This window comes from Elephas maximus, chromosome 17 (genome assembly GCF_024166365.1).
Source record: "Elephas maximus indicus isolate mEleMax1 chromosome 17, mEleMax1 primary haplotype, whole genome shotgun sequence".
In the NCBI taxonomy this organism is placed as follows: domain Eukaryota; kingdom Metazoa; phylum Chordata; class Mammalia; order Proboscidea; family Elephantidae; genus Elephas; species Elephas maximus.
Window position 1 is genome coordinate 25193891 of NC_064835.1, and position 18891 is coordinate 25212781.

At 37.6% G+C, this 18891-nt stretch overlaps 1 pseudogene; it reads right to left on the minus strand.

Moving 5' to 3' along the window:
- Positions 1-17179: 17179 nt before the first annotated feature.
- Positions 17180-18136, minus strand: LOC126060804 (olfactory receptor 143-like; annotated as a pseudogene).
- Between the last annotated feature and the right edge of the window lie 755 nt (positions 18137-18891).

The window sequence follows — 18891 nt, forward strand, 5'->3', positions numbered from 1 at the left end:
TGATACATTTTATAAACTAAGATCACAACATCATTTCTTTGATGTTCTTAACCAAAATGCTGCATTTGAAATTATAATGAGCAAATTAGACAAATCCAATCTAAGAGACATTCTACAAACAAAATTGGTGAGAATCCTTTAAAAGATTAAGTATCAGGCAAGAGAAGGATTGACAAACAATATCACCTGGGAGGAGACTAAAAAGACATAACATCTAAGTACAATGTGTGATTTTTGGGTTGCTTTGTGGATCAAAATTTTTAGTGGTTACTAGGGTAGCAGGGAGGGGGAATGAGGGAGTCTAGCTTAGGGGGTGCTGAGCTTTTGTTAAGCAGGATGGAAATATTAGGAAGCAGGAAGTGGTGATGGCTGCAAAACATGATGAATATCAGTGATGTCACTGACTTCACTACAAAGATGTCACTGTAAAAAATATTGAAATGGCAAATATTTTGTTTATATATATATACATATATATATAAACAAACCTGTTGGAGTTGAGTCAATCCTAACTCATAGGGAACCTGTAAGAAAGAATAAAACTGCCCCATATGGTTTCCAAGGAGTGGCTTAAACCGCCAACATGTTGGTTAGCAGCTGAGCTCTTAACCACTGCACCACCAGGGCTCTTTTATACATATAACTTACTGCAATAAAAAAAACCTGAAAAAATATTTAAGGTCATTATTGGGTAATTGATGATATTTAATAAGGCTTATATATTAATTACTGGTATTATATTGATGGCAGTGGCATTATGTTGATATTTTGATTTTGATAATGGTACTGTGTTTATGTAAGAAGCTGGATGAAATGTTTTAAAGAAATTCTATATTTTTAATTTTTTCTTTAAAATAAAATAAAACTGAAAAAATGTAATGACATTATTGGTACCATATTAGCATAAAAGAAAAAGGAAACCTTAATGTTATTTGTGATTCATTATTATTATTTATTTATTCATTATTATCTAAAACAATAAATTTATTATTATCACTATTGATACAGGAAAATTCTACTCAACAAGTGTTTCTTGACCTTCCCGTATATCAGATATTCTAAATATACAAAAGGGAAAATAAGGGAATTACAGGAAAGGGACTCTATGCTAAAGTTGTTTATTGTCTTACTGGTGATACAAGATATAAGTAAGTTCACAAAATGTTCCTAGTAACATAGGCTATTAGTATTAATAACCATTTATTCTTTGTCTATGAATAACCTCATTGGATATGTAAAACAACAGCTAATATATTTCATCTAACCTAGTGTGCAGTGTTTTCCTTTCAGTGATAAATAACAAAAATTCACAATAAGGAATGTATGCCCTTTTTTCAAAATATTTGCTGTCATTGCAGGTGGTAGTAAATACAATTTTTATCACATAAAACATCCTGCACCCTTATTGGAGTACTGAGATAAAACAAAATAAACTCCGGGGCTGTCGAGTCAATTCTGACTCATAGCCACCCTACAGAACAGAGTAGAACTGCTCCACAGGGTTTCCAAGGAGCGCCTGGTGGATTCAAACTGCTGACTTTTTGGTTAGCAGGTGTAGCACTTAACCACTACACTACCAGGGTTTCCAGTACTGAGATACATATATATTATTTCTTTCATCCTCTGTTAATGATGTCTTTGACAATAAAAGAGTTACAAGCATTATCCTTAATATCAAATGCACTGGGCTGATAGACCCTCTCAAAAGCTGAAGAAATGTGGGACAGATTTTGCCGCTTTCAAAAGAGAACAAGATAAGCCAGGAAAATAATAGGAGGGGCATAGGTTAAATAGAACAATAGGAGGGTTTGGTTCTATTTTAAAATGCATACAAAGTTTGAAATGAAAGCTTATCACTAAATCCTACTGCCCTGGTGGTGGAGTGGTTAAGTGTCCAGCTACTAACCAAAAGGACAGTTCTACTATGGGGCATTTCTACTATGGGGCAGTTTTACTCTGTCCTATAGGATACATGAGTCAGAATCTACTTGACAGCAGTGCGTTTCATTTTGTTATAAAACAGTGACAATATTAATAAGAATGAGAATGATTTTATTATATTTGGCACTTCTGTGTTTAGGTGAGTAAGCTGTAGCATAAAGTTTACCTTAGGTGATTTATGGAACTCACTAGATTCATTCAGGTTAGGAATAGACCAGGAGACAGAAGAGACATGAAACAATATTGAAAATAGTTGGTGTATATGTTCCCTTTAGAAACACGCTCTTAATTATTCAGTAAGCTTGTGAGAGTTGCAGTAGACAAAGTAGCAAAGAATGAGACAAGATTAACTATAAAGAAGTGATAAAAACAAGTCTATTAAATCATACATAACACAATCCATAGAGTCAACATGGTTATACACATAATCTCCTCATGAAAAACACCAATAAAAATTTGAGATGCCTGAATTTCTTTACATTACCACTGCTTCTAGTTAGAGTGTGTTTCTCCTCTGGATTTTAATCAAGGCTTTCCTTGGCTAATTTGACATCCTTGTCCTTCAAACATAGATCAGAGGGTGAAGCATGGGCCCCACGTTAGTGTAGAAAATAGATAAAACTTTCCCTGGTCCATAGATTCAGGAGAAGAATACTAAAGATGCATAAATGCTGCCGACCCCAAAAAGAAGAGAAATAGCAATGATGTGAGAGCTACAGCTGCTGAAGTCTTTTGATCTTCCTTGAGCACATTTCATATGAAGAATGCTAATAGGATGAAAACACAAGAAATTAGGATGGCAAAACTGGCTACTATAATACTGATACCCACCTCAATGAGAACTACTACCTTGTTAACATGGGCGTTGGTACAAGAGAGTTAGAGGAAAGGGAGGATGTCACACAAGTAATGGTTGATCTTAGCATTGCAGAAAGTTAGTCTAAGCATGCAGCCTGTGTGGGGAGTGGCTCCAGCAAATCCCATGGCATATACAGCAAGTGTCAGCGCAGAACACACCTGATGGGACGTGGTGACCCACTGCAAATGTCCACATAGTGATCATAGGCCATTCCGGTTAACAGATAGCATTCGGAGATGACAAAAAAAAAGAAAGAAAAAAACAGTTGGATCATGCACCCAACATAGGAGATGCTATTCTTCTAGAATACAGAGTTCATCAGCATTTTGGGGGTGAAGACAGAAGAGTAACAGAGATTAATGATGGGTAGATTGAACAGTAAATAGTGCATGAGGGTGTGAAGGTGAGAATTTATCCCGATAAGAATTATCATGCCAAGATTGCCCAACATGGTGACAATGTAGATCATTAGAAACAAATAAGAAGAGGTTGCTAGAGCTCTGGATAATCTGTTATCCAGCAAGAATAAATTCAAGCACTAAGAAGTCATTTCTAGCAAGCATTCTCATTTTGGAAATCTGTGAGGAAAACAGAAAATTTCTTTAGTAGAGAACCCAGGTCTCTCGTGACACATACACACTCATTACAAAGGGACTCTGATTGGCAGAATCCAAGTTTTCCTTTGCTTCGTGGAGTCTGAATGTACTGCCGCACACATCACTCAACAGTTCAACCAACTTATATTTTGTCTGCATGAGCTAACTTGTGATGAACAACTCCTTCTGTCTTTACTAGAAAATATAAGGATGGGGTCGCTGAGGTACAAGTCTACCTGATGATGAGCATGGAGAGTCGGAAAGCCTCTCCTATCCGTCCCTCTCATTCATCTGGCCCTTTACTTCCTGCTTCCTACTCATGTTTCCATCACTATACTCAACACTGCAGTTTCTCTGCGATGCCCATCAATGCAGACAGAACTGCACTACAGAGGAGATCATATTCATATTCTCCTTCCTGGAAAGAAGTCCCTTCACTGTCTGTAGGATATTCAGGTGTCTTTCTAAAACAATTCTTGAAGTCAAAAAAGGGGGAGAAGCATTGTGGAGACCCTCAGTAGCCTAATATTTATAATCGAATATATACCTCGGTGTTTCTACACATTTTCCTTCTTTGTTCCATCCCAGCTGCACAGACAATGAAGAAAGGAAGGTGGACGTGCTTTCCCAGCATCTGTATGAGGGCACGAAAGAGAAATAATTAATCTGGGAGCCGGTTACTTTAGTAGTCAAGTTTGTTAAAATTCATCAAGCTATACACTTATGGTATGTAAATACTTCTATGAGAATATTAGACTTCAATAAATAAATTTAGGAGAGAGACACAGTTCTTTTTCCTCTGATTTTGCTTTATACTGGATGTGCCACTTGGAACTGCTGTCGCTCTCTTATTACAGGAGTGAGGATGAAGCCAACACAGAGTAAGTTGAGAAGAGTGCAGGCAGTAGAGGTAGTGTTGCATGCCTATGAGTGTCTTGCTATAGAAAGAAATATCTCCCTTTTCAGCAACATACAGACTGAGTACGGACAATAAAAACTTGATTAAGTCACCCTTACTTCATGGAAAACCTCAGTCCTGGCTCTTTATGTGGATTTCACCTCCACTATTGGCTTTGAAGACAATCCTGGAGGAAGAATTGACTTTGGAGACACCAATTCTAACCACATGTAGTCACAGGATCTTCTTCCCCCTTTACTGGTAAGAGGGTGGTAGCACAGCTCTCACAGCCTGAATGTTCCAAGAGTCATTCTGAGATATATATCAAATTTGTAGTTGTAAATATGACAACATGGTGTGTGCAGGGAAGCCACAGTCTTGACAACAGAGCCAGCATGTCATAGAGCACATGGCATTCACCTAGGCCTTTCAATTCTTTTGGCCTGGCTAGAAATCCAGCATAGGTCTCCCTTAGGACCTTCCCCTCATGATGACTCCTGCAGGGAAGAAATTACGGTGTTTGCCTTACTCCCTAAGTTGAAATAGTAAATGTAAACTACCCACAAGGGATTATATAATCCACAGGGCATAGAACTAAGGAGTCTCTGCTGTCTCAGACAAGGACATAAATAGAATTAATGTTACTGAAAATTTCACCTAGGTAACATAAGTAGTTTTAGAAAGGCTTGATGTATATTTCAATAAAGTTTATTTATAATGCTCCTTTTTAAAAATATTTTGAGTCCCTTTAAATAATCAGTGTTTAATTATGCATATTTAAAGACAAAGCAAAATGATACTTTCTCATTGATTAAAGAGTTTATCATTCTTTTAAAAGTTATTTAATATAATAAGGCTCCTTTATTTCATGAAAACTTATTGTTTTGGGTTGTTCTGACTTAATAAGTCTTTGCTTTTAATAGGTTAAAATCAAATGTATAAGAAAAATCACTGTTTATGGCTTTCAATTCAAGAAAATATGCCAAATTTCCCATCACTATAAATGTACACTCACTGCTTCCTAAACAATTGTTCCACCTTCCCTCTCCCTCCCACCCCTTATAAGAACTTGTAATAACCACTATAAACTTTGGCTCTATATATTTGCCTATTTTTATTATATCATGTAAGTGAGATCATACAATAGCTGTCCTGTGATTTACTTATTTCACTGAGCATACATAAGGTTTTCAGGTTTATCCATGCAGGGCTTCATTCCTCTTTATGGCTGAGTAGTATTCCATTGTATGTTTGTACCACCTTTTGTTTATCCATTTAACCATTGATGAACACTTAGGTTGTTTTCACCTTTTGGCACTTACTTTTCATAGATTTTAAATTTTGAAATGATGACAGACTTATGGGAAGTAGCAAAAACATGGGTCCCTTGAACTCTTCACCCAGCTTCCTTCAATGTCAGCATCTTACGTAACTGCAGTACAATAGCACTGCCAGGAATTGGTATAATAATGTCAACTAGACTTAAGGCTTTATTTAGCTTTTACAAGTTTTACAGGCCCTTATTTTTGTGTATGTGTGTGTGTGTGTGTGTGCAGTTTTATATAATTTGATCTTATGTATATACTTGTTTCTAGAGCCAGCATAATCAGTCACAAAGTTATTTCAAAGCCAAAAAGAACACCCTCATAATACCTTATTTTGGGTTCTCAGTGAATTGGAATCCACTGGATAGCGACTATCAGCAATAGTATTCTCACCTACCTCCTTCCACCACCATCTGTGTCCCTGAGTAGGCATTAATCCTTTGTCCATCTCTACAACTGAGTCATCTCCAAGGTAATAAAAATAAAAAAGAGTCGTATGGTATATAAACATGGAGTCCAGTTCTTCTCACTCAGCATAATGCCTTTAAGTTCCATCTAATTTGTTGTATATATGCATAGTTCATTTCTTTTTATTACTGAATGAAATTCTATTGTTTACAATCTAAGTTCTGTCAATCTTCTGAGATAGTTTAAACATTGATAGGTCCTTCTTTCAGCAAGAAATTGACTGATTTATTTTTGGAAAATGTTTCGTGGGCTAGATGATTATAGTTAAGACATGTTTTTGGAATTTTCTTTAAGATAACCTGAGTCAAGGCTCTCAGTCTTCCTCCTCCAAGAATAAAAATGGGACACTCAGAGTTTGAGAAGGTTGCATAATCAATCAAAGACCTAGTGAACACTGCCTATGTCCCACTCTTAACTCTATTGTGAAAGTACACATCACCATTATTAGACATGAAAAAATTGTCAGTGAAAAGGCCTTGAGTATAACAAAATTGCAAATTATTTTCACTTGTCATCATGCAAAACGCTGACTGCAATGACAAAAGATCGGGTAATAACAGACATTGTGTTAAGTGAAAGAATTCAGAAGCAAAAGACTATATGATACGTGCTTCTATTTATATGAAATGTGCGAAAGTGTCAAAGTTCTAGAGAATGAAAGCAAATCAGTGCTTCCCTTAAGATGGGAGTGGGAGCAGGAATCAAAATGCAAATGGGCATAAGGAAACATTTTGAGGTGATTGAAAAATTACAAATATAGATTGTAGGGATGGTTGTACAACTCTACATATTTACTCAAAATCATTGAATGTGCAGTTTATTTTGTTAGGTGCCATCAAGTAAGTTCCAACTCATAGCGACTCTGTGTACAAAAGAATGATACACTGCTTGAGTTGGGCTACAACACAATCATTGCAGTGCTTCCTGTGTCCCTTTTTTCCTTGTAGAACCTCAAGGCTTGAATTTTTTCTTCAGATCTTTCAGTTTGAGAAATGCCAAGCATGTTCTTTCCTTTTGGTTTTCTAAATACAACTTTTGGCATATTTCATTATAATACTTTATTTGTGTTCTTGAGCTGCTCTTTGAAATCTTCCATTCAACTCTTGTATTCATTATTTCTCCTTTTCACTTTGCCTGCTCTAAGTTCAAGAACAAGTGTCAGAGTCTCTTCTGACATCCTTTTTGGTCTTCTCTTTCTTGCCTGTCTTTTTAATGACCTCTTGTTTTCTTCATGTATGACACCCTTGATGTCATTCCACATCTCTGTCTGGTCTTCGGTCATTAGTGTTCAATGCATCAGATCTATTCTTGAGATGGTCTCTATACTCAAGGTAATACTTTGGCTCTTGTGAACTTGGTCTAATTTTCTTTGGTTTCAACTTGAACTTGCATGTGAGTAAATGAAAGTCTTTTCCACAATATGCCCCTGGTCATATCTTTGGCATTAATGATTGGTGCATAAATTGGAATAATAGTCATATTAACTGCTCTTCCTTGTGGACGTACATTATTCTATTACTGACAGTGTTGTACTTCAGGAAAGATATTGAAATGCTCTTCTTCACAATGGCTGCAGTGACATTCATCTTCAATTTGTCATTCCCAGGATAGTCGACCTTATGGATGGCCAATACCAGTTCATTTCAGCTCACTAATGCATAACATATGGATCATTAGCAGTCCATTTCCTTTTTGATGACTTCCAATTTTCCTATATTCATACTTCATACATTGTATGTTCCTATTGTTAATGTTTGCAGCTGTTTCTTTTCATTTTGTGTCATGCCACGTTACCAAATGAAGAACCCTAAATCTTGACTCCAACCACATGATTAAGTTCTACTCTACTTTGATGAATAAAAAAGACCAAAGAAGAAGTGATGCCTTTGAATTGTGATTTTGGCAAAGAATATAGAATATGCCATGGACTGTCAAAAGAATGAGCAAACCTGTCTTAGAAGAAGTACAACCAGAATGTTACTAGAAACAAGGATGGCAAAACTATATCTTACATACTCTGGACATGTGCCAGTCCTTGGAGATGGGCATCGTGCTTGGTGAAGTAGAGTCAGTGAAAAAGAGAAAGACCCTCAACAAGATGGATTGACAGAGTGGCTAAAACAACCAGCTCAAGCATAACAATTTTGAGGATAGCACAGGCCCGGGCAGTGTTTCCTTCTGCTGTACATAGGGTAGCTATGAGTTGAACCAACTCCACAACACCTAATAACAGCAACAACATACATAAAGAACTTGAAAGGTTCCACAAGAAAATTACTGGAACTAATAGAAAGATTCAGCAGAGAAGCAGGATACAAGACCTACATGCAAAAATCAGTTGGATTCCTATGCACCAACAAATAGAACTTTGAAAAGGAAATCAGGAAACAATACCATTTATAGTAGCCCCTAAAAAGTTAAAAATAATTAGGAATAAATCTAATCAGAGACATAAAAACTAAACCCACTGTTGTTGAGTAGATTCTGACTCATAGCGACCTTCTTGGTTTTCCGAGGCTGTAAATCTTTACAGATGCAGACTTTCTCCCATGGAGAGGCTGGTGGATTAAAATCACTGGTATTTTGCTTAGCAGTCCATCACATTAACCAAAATGCCACCAGGGCTCCTTAGAGATACAAAAGACATATACAAAGGAAAATGTAAAACACTATTGCAAGAAACCAAAGGTGATCTACCTACATAAATAGAAAAACATACCATGCTCATTGGACAGGTAGACTCAAGATTGTGAAAATGTCAATCCTACCCAAAGATATTTACAGATATAAAGCAATTCTGATCCAAGTACCAATAACATTTTTTTAACGAGATGGAAAAAATGATCACCAACTTTATATCTAAAGGAAAGAGGCCCCAGATAAGCAAAGCATTACTGAAGAAAAAGAGCACAGATAGGGGCCTCACACTACTTGCTCTTACAACCTACTATATAGCCACAGTAGTCAAAAACCCTGGTATGGTACAACAGACACATAGACCAATGAAACAGAATCAAGATGTAAATACATCCACCTATGATCAGCTGATTTTTGACAAGCAAACAAAATCCATTAAATGGGAAAAAGACAGTCTTTTTAAGGAACTGCAGTGGCAAAACTGGATGTCCGTCTGTTAAAAAAAAAAAAGAAACAAGATCTATATCTGTCCCATACACAAAATCAAACTCAAAATGGATCAAAGACCTAAGCATAAAACCTAAAATGATAAAGATCATGGAAGAAAAAATAAGAACAATGCTAGGGGCCCCAAAACATGACCTAAGTAGAATACAAACTACCAATGCACAAACAGCAGAAGATAAACTAGATAACTCGAAGTTCCTAAAAATTTAACACTTACGCTCACCAAAAGAATTCAACAAAAGAGTAAAAAGAGAACCTACAGACAGGAAAGAAAATTTTGGCTATGACATATTAGACAAGGGTCTAATCTTTAAAATCTATAGACTACTTCCACACCTAAACAACAAAATGACAAATAACGCAATTTAAAAAATGGGCAAAGGATATGGACAGATGCTTCACCAAAGAAGATATTCAGACAACTAAAAGACATGTTAGGATATGCTCAAAATCATTAGCCATTAGAGAAATACAAACCAAAATTACAATGAAATACCATCTCACCCGACTTTACTGACACTAATAAAAAAAAAAATAAATGAATAACAAATGTTGGAGAGATTGCTGGGAGATTGGAACTCTTATGCATTGCTGGTGAGAATGCAAAATGCAGCCACTATGGAAAACAATATGGCTCTCCTTAAAAAGCTAGAAATAGGAATACCATATGAGCCAGCAATTCCACTCCTAGGAATATATCCTAGAGAAATAAAAGCCGTCGTGTGAATAAACATATGCACATCCACGTTCATAGCAGCATTGTTCACAATAGCAAAAAGATGGAAAAAAGTGCCCATCAACAGATGAATGGATAAATAAGCTATGATATACACAATGAAATACAACACAACGATAAAAATGATGAATCTGGGAAACATCTCACAACATACATGAATCTGGAGGGCATTATGCTGAGTGAAATAAGTCAGTCACCAAAGGACAAATATTGTATGAACGTCTGTTATAAAAACCCAAGTAAACTTTTATACAGAGAGGGGAAAAAAAATCACCTTTGATGGTCACGAGGGAGAAGAAGGGTGGAAAGGAGAAATCAATAAGTAGATAGCAGACAAGTGTTAACTTTTGTGAAGGGAAAGACAACACAGAATATAGGGAAAGTCAGCACAACTTGACTAAGGCAAACACTTTGAGGGACCGAGTTGCTGGGGCTGAGGGCTGGGTACCATGGTCTTGGGGGACATCCAGGTCAATTGGTATAAATACTGCCTAAAGAAAATGTTCTACATCCTACTTTGGTGAGTAGCATAGGGGATCTTAAAAGTCTGCAAGCTGTCATCCAAGATGCATGTATTGGTCCCACCCAGAGCAAAGGTGAATGAAGAAAACCAAAGACACGAGGAAAATATTAGTCCAAAGGACTGTTAGACCACATGAACACAGCCCCCACCAGCCTGAGCTCAGAAGAACTAGCTGATGCCCAGGTACCACCAGCAACAGCTCTAACAGGGATCACCATAAAGGGTCCCAGATGGAGCAGGGGGAAATTGTAGAACAAAATTTGAATTCACAAAAAGACACCAGACTTACTGGTCTGACAGAAGCTGGAAGAACCCCTGAGACTGCGGTCCATGGACAACCAGCTAACACAGAACTGAAATCACTCCCAAGTCCACCTTTCATCCAAGGCTTAGATAAACAAACAATAACACAAGTGAGGAGACCAAATGGGCAACACCTGCCCCAAAACAAGAAGAGGAGGGAGGAAGGGACAGGAAAATTTGACAAATGGACACAGAGAACCCAGCGTGGAAAGGGAAAAGGGAAGGGTGCTGACACAATGCTGGGATTGCAACCAATGTTACAAAACAATTTATGTGTAAATTTATGAATGAATGAGAAACTAAAACTGTAAACTTTCACCTAAAACACAATAACATTTAAAAAATACATGTGAACTTTAAAAAACAAGCACTTTATAGAAAATGTCAAACCCAACAATTTTAAGCTTTCTATTTGGCCAGACACTTTAGTGAATATAGACAAAAGAAGAACAGAAGCAGATAGGAGGTATTCAGATTCTGCTTGAAAAATAAATTTCTAAACAAAATTATGACCATGGGATAAGTATTAAATAAATACCTGATGTTTTGCTTTCATAGTATTAATTTTAATTAGATTTAAGTGACGTTCTTAATTAGCATAGTTATACTACAAAGCTATTCTTATAAAACATTTCCAACCTTTTCAAAACTCATATGCCCTTTGATAAACTAAAAAAAAAACAGTGATACTGAATTACACCCCCTGACATAGACATGTCCTCTGGGTGTCATGACCTCATGGAAAATAGTTATGAACAGCAGACAGTTTATCTTCTGTATAACTTACAACGCAAGAAGATTTTGTAGAGTTTTATTTTCTATTGTTCTATCTTTTTTCTGTTTCCAAATTTAAAATGATAGCATAATACCTAATAGGCTTTTTAAAGTACATATAAACCCCAAAACCAAACCCGTTGCCATCAAGTTGATTTTGACGCATAGCTACCCTATAGAGCTGCCCATAGTGTTTCCAAGGCTGAAATCTTTATGGAGGGAAATTGCCACATCTTATCCCTCAGAGCAGCGGGTAAGTTTGAATTGCCAGCCTTTCAGTTAGCAGCTGAGAACTTATAAGTATATATATACTATATGGAAATTAGGACTCCACAGGGAGTACTGTCCCCAAAATCCTCAGACTAAGCATCACAGGAAAAGATTGCTATTATTAGTGTATATATATATATATATATATATATATATATATAAACCCACATCCAGTGCCGGCGAGTCCATTCCAACTCAATATAAAAACATGTAATTACACACACAGATATATATATATTTTTCTATATATATGTATAGTGGTAAAGTATTTATTGCAACCTATCTAGGGCCATGTACATTTCTCTAGTTTGATATCACAGCCTCATTGATGATCTCTCTGCTACCAGCATCTTGCCTGATGACATCACTTCTATTACCACCTCCACTTTTTTTTTTATATTTATTGTGTTTTTGGTGAAAGTTATACAGAAATTAGGTTATTTAACAATTTCTATACGTATTGTTCAGTGATATTGCTTACATCCTTCACAATACATCAGTGTTCTTCTTATTCCATTTTGGCTGTTCTGTTTCCAATAATCTAGCTCCCCTTTACTCCCTTGCCTTCTCATCTTTTGTCTAGAACAAATGTTAACCATTTGGTTTCATTTAGATTATTATTTTGAGGAGCACAGTACTTACAAGTGCTGTCTTAGTTATATGGTGCTGCTATAACATAAATACTACAATCGGAGAGCTTTAACAAAGAGAAATCCAATCTCTCACAGTCCAGAAGACTAGGAGGACAAACTCAGGGTGCCACCTCCAAAAGAGGGCTTTTTCCCTCCATTGGCTCTAGGGAAAGTTTCTTGTCATCAATATTCCCCTGCTCTAGCAGATTCTCAGTGCAGGGACTCCAGGTCCAGAGGAAGCAAGCTATTGGCTCTACTTTCTTGGTAGAATGAGGTCACTTGACTCTTCACTTGCTTCTCTCTTTTATATCTCAAAAGAGATTCACTTAAGACACAACCAAATCTTGTAGATTGAGTCCTGCCTCATTAACAAACTGCTTCTAATCTTGCCTCATTAATATCATAGAGGTTTGGGCCAGTCTGTCATTTGGCTTAAAGGTGACCTCTGGGAGTGGTTTGAGTTTCCAGTTTAAAAAGCATCTTAGGGTGATAGTCTTGGGGGTTCATCTCGTCTTTTCTGGTCTAGTATGTCTGGCCGTTTTTTAGAAATTTCAGTCTTGTTCTACATTTTTCTCCCATTCTGTTTGGGACCATCTATTCAGTCCCTGGTCGGAACAGTTGGTAGTGGTAGCTGGGAACCATCTAGTTCTGCTCTCCAGGTAGGTAGTATAACTATTCGTGTAGACTATTGTTTCTGTAGTTTCTTCTTTGAGCCTTTGGTTTTTTTCATTCTCTTTAGTGTTGGAGTGGTAGAGACAAATCGTTGTATCTCAGACGGCTGCTTATAATCCTCTAAGACTCCAGATGCTACTAACCAAACTAGGATGTAGAATATTGTCTTTATGAATTATATTATGTCAAATGACTGAGTTGCTCCATGAGATTATGGTCCCAAACCTGCAAACCCAGTAGACCAGTCAAATGAGGTGTTTGGTTGTGTCTGCTAACTATCTGTAGCTGGGCCCACATGTGCTTCACTTTATATATTTTAGTTTTGTTATGTACAAATGGTGCTGGAAAAACTGGATGTTCATCTGCAAAAAAAAAAAAAAACAGGACCCATACCACACAACATGCAAAAAAAACTAATTCACAATGGATGAAAGACCTAAATATAAAACCAAAAACTATGACAAGCATAGAAGAAAAAAATAGGAACAATGGTAGAGGCCTTAATACATGGCATTAACAGGATACAAACCATAACTATCAACACAAAACACCAGAAAAAAATCTAGATAACTGGGATCTTCTAAAAATTAAACACATGCTCATCAAAAGACTTTACTAAAAGAGTAAAAAGAGAACTTACAGACTGGAAAAAATATATATATTGGCTATGACAACTCTGACAAATGTCTAATCTCTAAAACCTACAGGAAAACACAACACCTTTACAACAAGAAAACAAATAATCCAAGTAATTAATGGGCAAAGGATATGAACAGAGATTTCACCAAGGAAGACATTCAAACACCTAACAGACACAGGAGGAAATGCTCGAGATCTCTAGCCATGACAGAAATTCAAATTTAAACCACAATGAGGTACCATCTCACCCTGAATTTCCTGGCATGAACCAAAAAAAAGACAAAATAAAAAATGTTGGAGAGGCTGTGGGAAGACTGGGACTCTTATGCACTGCTGGTGGGAATGCAACATGATACAACCATTTTGGAAAATGATATGGTGCTCTTAAAAAGCTAAAAATAGAAATACAGTATGATACAGGAATCCCCCTCCTAGAAATATGTCCTAGAGAAATAAGAGCCATCACACCTATACTCATATGCACACCCATGTTCATTGCAGCACTGTTTACCCTAGCAAAAAGATGGAAACAACCTAGGTACCCATCAACAGATGAATGGATAAACAAACTGTGGTATATACATCCAATGGAATACTACCCAACCAAAAAGAACAATGATGAATCCAGGAAACATCTCACGACATGCGTGAATCTGGAGGGCATTATGCTGGGTAAAATAAGTCAATCACAAAAGGACAAATATTGTCTAAGACCACTGCTATAAAATCTCATAAAAAGAAATAATCTTTGATGGTTCTGAGGGATAAAAGAGGTGGGGATAGAAAAACACTAAGTAGACAATAGATAAGTGGTAACTTTGGTGAAGGGTAAGACAGTACACAATATTGGGGAAGTCAGCACAATTTGTCCAAGGCAAGGTCAGGAAAGCTCCACAGACACATCCAAACTCCCTGAGAAAAAGAATGACTGGGCTGAGGGCTGTGGGGACCATGGTCTTGGGAAACATCTAGCTCAATTGGTAGCATAGTTTACAAAGAAAATGTTCTACATTCTACTTCGGTGAGTAGCTTCTGGGGTCTTAAGAGTTTGTGAGTGGCCATCTAAGACACTCCATTGGTCTCCCCCTGTCTGCAGCAAGAGAGAATGAAGAAAACAAAAAACACGAGAGAAAGATTAGCCCAAATGACTAAGAGACCACAAGTACTACAGCCTCCACCAGACTGAGCCCAGCACAACTAGATGGTGCCCCGATATCATCACTGACTGCTCTGACAGGGATCAAAATAGAGGGTCCTGGACAGAGGTGGAGAAAAGTGTAGAAAAAAATTCTGACTCACAAAAAAAGACCATACTTACTGGTCTTACACAGACTGGAGAATGGTCACTGGACACCCTTTTAGCTCAGTAATGAAGTCACTCCTGAAGTTCACCCTTCAGCTAAAATTAGACAGGCCCATAAAACAAAAAGTGACTAAATGGGCACACCAGCCCAGGGCCAAGGACAAGAAGGCAGGAGTTGCCAGGAAAGCTGGTAATAGGGAACCCAAGGTCAAGAAGGGGAGAGTGTTGACAGGTCATGGGCTTGATAACCAATGTCACAAAATGATATGTGTACTAATTGTTTAATGAGAAGCTAGTTTGTTCTGTTAATCCTCATCTGAATTATAATAATAAAAATCTTATTTTACAAATTTCCGTAAAAATTGTTTGTTGACATTAGTTACATTATCATAACTTAGCATTCTCTTTAACTGTGTCTATACCTTTCTATTCATGCTCAAGCTCTCATCTTTACTATGTTCTGTGCTCACTACTTCCACACTCTGAACACATTTCCTATCACTGAAAGTAACAACTAAGTTCAGGTGTTCTTAGCCCTACCCTGTCTTCTCCCTGGTAAGCACCAATTAATATTGGCCTCTGTATATTTATCTGTTCTTGTCTTCTTCAATATTTGTCCTTATATACCTGACTTCTTTCACTTTGCATTATGCCCTCCAACCACCTCCACGTTCAAGCTCATTCTTTCACATTCCTGCTGTTCCTTCCTAGGATAAACAGTGGGTTCAAACACTGGGCTCCACAACATTAGCTGTGTGACCCTGAGCCGGTCATATAACCATTTCCTCAAGTGGAGAACAGGACAAGGAGACGTATGTTTCAATAGGGTTGGTAAAGAATACAAGACACAAATAGACCACAGATTTAATTTTTTATTCTAAAAGAAAAGGGAGAGGTCAAAGGTAAATATTGAAAGGATAAATTCTAATACGAGAAGGCTTTTGCTATAATATTTTTGTATGTTTTTTTCACAAGAGGAAAAAGGACTTCTTTTGTAAAGGGCATGCTTGTTACACAGCTGAGCAAACAAAGAAACTTCATATTATACTTGGCACTCTGTTCTGTAGCCAAGAATATTGCTGTGTAATTTGAATCATAATCTACACTAATCCCAGAATACTTGTGGATAGCAAGATAAATATATAATGTGGAAAATAACATTCGTTCCACCAATACAAGTCAGGGACAATTTCAATTCTATTATGACAACAGATCATTTAACCAAAATCTATTGCCATTAAGTTGATTTCAACTCATAGAGAACCCTATAGGACAGAGTAGAACTGCCCCATATGGTTTCTAAGGAGCGCCTGGTGGATTCGAACTGCCAACCTTCTGGTTAGCACACATAGCTCTTAACCACTATGCTACCAGGATTTCTGATCATTTAACCAATGCAAAAAAAATAGAGGATTTAAAAGAACTTCCTATAATTTTTAGTACAGGTGTGGTTTGTGCAAGGTGGCTACAAGTGGTGACCCTCAGTTATCCTTGCACACTCTCATGGATAACAGAACTGGGATTAACAAGGTATCCAGTAACATTACAGATGTGAGCTGAAAGTCCAGAACAGAAATTATTACTAAAAGAACGCTGAAAAATTCTGAAAATTTTTACAGCTGAACTATGCCCACAGTTTTTGTCACCTCCTTCTCTGTCTTAATGCAATCCTAAGTAATAAAACCCTTGAAACAGGAAAGGCAATACAAATGTTTCAGAGAAAGAAACAAAGAAATGCATGGGTCACACAGTATCTCACTCTACAGTCCACATTACATGGGAAAGACACACACACACGTAAATATTAGGCAGTTTTATCTTTACACAGAAAGGAAATCAGTCAAGTGCCTCCAACTGATAAGAGGAATAACAATCAGATTGGGCAACCTTGGGACTGGGATAACCCTGGAGTCCAAGAATAGGTAAACATGGTTTTGGTTTATGGTGAGAAAAGACATTAGAGTAAAAACCCCTCCAAGAATACTTTAGAAAAAAAGATGAAGAGAAGAAAAAGACAAAGAGGAGGAAGAGGATAAGGAGAAGGGGGCAAAAAATAGCAACAGAGGCAGGGACTAAAGTAGCACTTCTTCTTCAGCTCAGTTTGTAATCCTCTTCAGAGTTTTCTTCAGAGCAAGTTTGACATCCTTGTTTGTGAGGCTATAGATGAGGGGATTCAACATGGGCACCACACTGGTATAAAACACTGAGAAAAATTTTCCCTGGTCCACAGACCTAGAAGATGATGGCTTGACACTAGTGAGCATTCCAAATCCATAGAAGAGACCAACAGTTACTATGTGGGAGGCACAGGTGCTGAAGGCTTTGGGCCAACTCTTAGATCCTGACATGTGAAGAACATTGAAAAGAATTAAAGCATAAGAGAAAAAGATAATGAGGCTAGATGCTATGACAGCTGTGCTTACAACAATGGAAACCACAAGCTGATTCACATAAGGGCTGCTGCAGGAGAGTTGGAGAAGGAGGAAAATGTCACACATGTAATGGTCGATGATGTTGGAGTCACAAAAGATCAACCTGATCATACACCATGTGTGCACCATGGCACCAGTAAACCCCATCATATATGAACCAGAAATCAGTAGGGAACAGACCTTAGGGGACATGGTGAGCGTGTACAGCAGGGGATTGCAGATGGCCACATAGCGATCATAGGCCATGGCTGTCAACACATAGCACTCAGGGTTGACAAAGAAACAAAAGAAAAATAGGTGAGTCATGCATCCTTCAAAGGAGATGATGTTCCTCTCTGAAATAAAGCTCATCAGCATTTTGGAGGTAAAGACAAATGAACAGCAGAGACCAATGAAGGACAGATTGAAGAGGAAAAAGTACATGGGGGTGTGAAGGTGAGAATTCAGTTAAGTCAGATTGATTAAGCTTAAATTCCCCATCACAGTGACCACATAGTTCACCAACAACAGAAAAAGCAGGGGCAGCTGGAGCTCAGGTTGGTCTGTTAATCCCATAAGGATAAGCTCAATCACTAAATAGTCATTTTTCATAGCCATTCACTTCACTAGTGTGATCTGTAGGAACAGAGGTAGAAGGTGATATTAGCAATGAACTCTTGTTCTCTGTCTCCAGAGGGAGAGCTGGAGTTGCTGGTTTACAAGCTAAGAATTGTCCAGAGGTACCGCAAGGCATTTCAGAAGCATGATTCCTATGGTGATACCAGCAGCTTCCCCATTTTCCCCTCCATTTTACCCGTATTGTGTATCTCTGTACCATAAAGAATGCTGGTAGACCCCCGATGTCTCTGCACATGATTTCTTCTTTTCTACCCAGTGGTATGCTGCAGGTCCTTCCTTCTAAGTGTTAGAGCTGAATGGGACAATAAGAATGGTGTTTCCCTGCAACCTTTGATTTATGTAATTCAGGGCTTGAAAGGAAATTATCAAGACAGAGGTGATTCAACACTCACCTCCCTTTTCCTGCAGGCTTCACTGCTGCTAAGCCTCCCTTCCAACTGCCTGAGGGGAACAAAATTTGATGATAAAGGAGACATAGTCATGAGCTCAGTCCTCAGTCTGTGACATGCTAGAAGAGAGATTCTAGGGTATTCTTCACAATTTCTATTTGAGAATTGGCTCAGAAGCTGCTCTTCACTTGAAAGGAGAAAAACAAACTTAAATGAGCCTACAAAACAATGATCTGGCTGAAATTGGAATGTATTGAATGCCCTGTAGTTCTTGAGTAATGGATGAGTAGAGCAGAAATTATGCTCTCTCTCTCATGACTTCCTGCCATGTCTGATGAGCCTCTTGAGGGCAGAAACTACTGAGCCTGT